The sequence below is a fragment of the Pteropus alecto genome, unplaced genomic scaffold, assembly GCF_000325575.1.
Source record: "Pteropus alecto unplaced genomic scaffold, ASM32557v1 scaffold280, whole genome shotgun sequence".
Classification (NCBI taxonomy): domain Eukaryota; kingdom Metazoa; phylum Chordata; class Mammalia; order Chiroptera; family Pteropodidae; genus Pteropus; species Pteropus alecto.
In genome coordinates this window covers 1,320,861-1,325,140 of record NW_006430057.1, presented here as the reverse complement: position 1 = coordinate 1,325,140, position 4,280 = coordinate 1,320,861, and positions in this window count along the sequence as shown.

Genomic DNA, 4,280 nt, shown 5'->3' with positions numbered 1-4,280 from the left:
CGCTGCGGCTGCCGGGCGCGGTGGGAGCGTGCGCTCGGCTGGACGCCGGCAAGGTTTCGGGGGTTTGGAACCCGGGCACGGCCCGGGCCTGGAGTGTGAGCTGGAGAACCGACTCCGCGCAGGCACAAAGCCAGGGGCTAGGCGCGAAGAGATCTTGATTCCCTCCTGCCGGCACCTGAGGTAGCCTGGGCGAAAGGATGCGATAAGCGTTTTGCGCGCGCGCGCGCACACACACACACACATGCACACACACACACACACTCACACCGTGTACACAAAAAAGAACCCCACCCAAAAATCTCTGGGCGCCCAAGCTGTGGCGGGCGATGAGAACAGAGGAAGCAGCGACTTCCTCCCGCTACTGGGGAGAGCGAGGGTGGTGATGGGTGTTGAAGGAGTGCTGCTGCTGTTGCCGCGGAGGGAGGGGATTGGAAACAACGGGGTTCCGGGGCGAGTGGGCGCGGGGTCGGCCGCCGAAGGGCGAGGGTGTCCCTTGGGACCCAGGAGTTATCCAGAGGCAAGGAGATGGGGGACCATGGAGGTTTGGGGGGGAAGAAGAGATGTGCCAGTTCAGGGATGGAGGCCCTGGGGTTAGCGCCCCACGGTTCCAGGCCGGCGGATGGAGATTTGAAAGCGCACTGACCTCCTAGGAACCCTCCTATCGTGCACTAAGCCTCATCCGGATTGTTTGACTGGAGGGAAGCGAACGGGTGCTAACCGGCACTTGCCTCTTCTGTTTTCAAGACACTCGCCAGTTTCCTGGACTAGCAAACAAACCCTAAATAAGCAATCAGACTGGTTAACGAATGTTTGTTACTTTGTGTTTTGTTGTTGTTGTTGTTGTTGTTTATTGGTTTTTGCCTCTGCTTCCCTTACAGGGTGTCGTCTGTTGTGTTTAAATTTCACCATTTAAGAGTGGGCTCTTTTTGTTTAAAAAAAAAAAAAAAACATCAGAAGGAAACTTCGCAGCTTTTCCTTGTAATTTTTCTGTTGATCTTGTAGAATCCGATAAAGCCAACATTAAAGGGAGGCCAGGGGCTTGATCCTAACAGTGGAGAAAGTTGACATTAGTGGGAGTTCTGGAGGAGGATCAAAGGTAAAATATGTACCTTTGAGATAAAGATCTGATCATAGCAACAACTGTGCAAAGCCAAGTGACTAAAGAAATCTATCTGTTGCTGGACCCTTGGAAATTTAATCCTGCTGTTTAGCAGAGCTTTGTCCAGAACTTTAATGTTTTAATGGACTTGGTTTATTGTACGTCTCACCAGTTTTAGAATGAAGTCCTGATGGTTCAGATTGGTACCTCGATTGTCATTCACAGCCAGTTAAGAGGGGAGGCAAGCTGTGTGCAGGGCATTTATACCAGGGCTCTCTCTTGGTAGATTGTTAACAAGTGATTCCATCTGCCTTGCACAGGAAACGTTTTCCTAAATTTAGGAAGTAAGAAAACCTTGCTTGAGCAGAGGTGGCTGGCATACCACATCGTGTGTAGGGAGCCTGTTAAGTGGGCAGATGGTCTCAAGAGAATAAATGGGACTCAGCAAACCTCCACTGGGATTTGACCAGCATTTGACCTGCCACCCTCAGCAGCAAAAAGTTAACATTAGCATTCTTGCAGGTTTTTAGATTTTAAAAATGATTTTGTGTAGCACAAAATCATTTGCCCCTTCCTAACCCTTGACTCTGGCAAAGCTGGAAAAACTGTTAGTGTAAGGAGAACCTTCTGGGAGACGCTGCCCAGCCTAGCTTACTTGAGTCTGGGGCCGCAAATTTTTACCAGGCAAGGCACAGGCAAGGGACAGGCATGATACTTATTACTACTATAGTATGTGATCCATGTTAACATTTTGGGGGTGGGGGAGAACAGATTCTAGGAATCTCAATCAGCCAATATGTATTCAGTTCCTACTGCATGCAAGACACAATGCTAGATGCCCTGCAATTACAAGTGAATGCGGATGACTTTTTCTCCATTTGTTTTCATTAGTCTGAACCTGGGTTGAGTATGTGTTTGTCGGCAGAACAGCCAGATTATGTACACAACTCAATTTTAGATTATCCATAGCACCTTAGTGAATATTTTTAAGCAGTCTAGTCAAGTAAGAAATAAGGGAACAGTCTTAAATGGAGTGTATTCTCCACTTAAATGGCTTTGTTGGCCCCTGCTTTTCTGACACAAAGGGCTGTTTAACTAAAGTTAGCAAAGCCACGGACGGGTGGCTGGAAAGCCAGTGGACCACGTTGTAGCCACCTCCATAACTTACGATTCTTTTCTGATTTAAGCCTTAACGTCTTTATTAGGGATATCGGAAGTGGGGTTTACACTTGCTGCTGTAAACCAATGGCATTCACGTTAGAGCTTCAATATGGAGTCCTTGCAGCAGCAGGCCAAGCTTTCCTCTGGTGTATCTCTCACTAGAACTTGGAAGGCCCACCAAACTGAACAAATATACAGTATTTCCTGTTTAGTTTTTTTTTGTTTGTTTGTTTGTTTTAACAATTATACTCTTGTTAGCATTTTGCTAAAGTGGGGGCTAAAAAAATATATTCTTCAAACATTCTAAGTTCTTCTACCTCAGCTAATAATCAAATTAGCAGATGGATTAACAGGAGAAAATCAAATTTTAATATATGCTCATGGGCAATTCACATATACATGAAAATTCGAAAGACAGTGAGGCAACATTGGGTATATGGGACATTTTGGACAAAAGGATATGGGGGATGGGGTATTAGATTTCAGAAGTGAAAATGGGCGATTTACAGGTAGTTGAGGGAGTGTAACGTACATGGCAGGCACCTTCTTGCTAACGAGAGCCATGCCTGAAGCCTTTCTATTTACCATACTTAATTCAAATTAGGCTAAGTCGAACATCTTGAGATTTCCTTCCTGAAGCAGGTTTTTCTGTCTGAATCTCTTGGACAGGAAAGGGAGGGTCAAAGGTTCTTTCTGAATCTTGTTTTTTAATAAACAGGTTAAAATCAGTATCACCAAAAGACAGCTTTAGAGTGGCAGTCCTTTGGTTTCTTGAGCAAAACATTGTTTTGCTCACTGTTGGAAAAATTAAGAAGGCATAGGCTATATATAGCATGTAGTTGTGTATTCACACCTTCATTCATTTATAAGTACTTCCATGAATCTGTTAACTATATAATGAAGCAGAGACTATTTTGTTGCTTCATTTTTCTGAAAGTTTGACATTTTTACGAAGGTCAGTTTTAACCCAGGAAAGGGGATAATTACAGAATTAACCAGTGGCAGGGAATTCAGTGTATGTAATTAATTGAGAAGTGTTTACATATATACATGTTTTAAATGCAGAGTTTTAACACTGTTTTTGTTATAATTTGCGATATAGCTATTTGTGTCTTAGGGGGAACAAAGGCATTTGGTAAACCTGTTGTATTCTGGCTCTCTCCTTAAGAGGAGTCATTTATTGTGCCTGGGAAAGTCAACTAGTAGGTGTTTAAAGACTGTTTGCTTGTTTGCTGCTGCTGAATTTACCCTTAATTCTATGTGCACGAAAGGATCAGGGAAGAGTTGCTAGTTATTACCAGTTGTAGCTCCTTGAGGCAGGGTAATGTATGCGGCATCCCCTGGCTGGCGTAGAGAAAAACTCCCCCGAAGCTGAGAATGGCTGAAAAGTGTCTGCAGCGGTTGACTCCCCCACCTGGCACACACAGCTACCTTTGCATGGAATGTTTGTTAGGTTAGAATTTAGGGAAGGCTTGAGAAGGAATCAGCTCCCCTGTTCTCTCTCCCCGGGGAATTTGTGGAAAGTTGTTAATATAAGACAAAACAACTGGCACTGTGTAGTAAAGCCAGTTTCAATGAGCTTCTTGACCAAGCATTTCCAGTTCAGAGACTTAGCTTGGATCTGAATGATCAGTCAGGAGAGTTACCCAGAGTTTTGGCGCCTAAACATAGAGTAGTCTCACAATTCCTGTGGGCTTTTACAGTTTAGGAGAGCTTGCAGCAAGCCACTCCTGGAGGATCTGTCTAAAAGCCCAGTGGAGAGTTTGCGGTGAAACCAGAGGCCTCACTGAACATTTTTTGAAGCACCAAATAGTAGAATTTGTTTTCTAAGATGAACATGTTAAATTTTCTGAATTATTTTTTTTCCTATTCTAATTATCAGCAAGGCTTCTTTTTGAAATGTTTATTGCTTTATTACATAATAAATGCATGTTTATTGTAGGAGTTAGACAAAAGAGAATAATCAATCACCATCTCATTTACTCAAAGGGAACTCTTAATGTTCTAATGTATACATGTC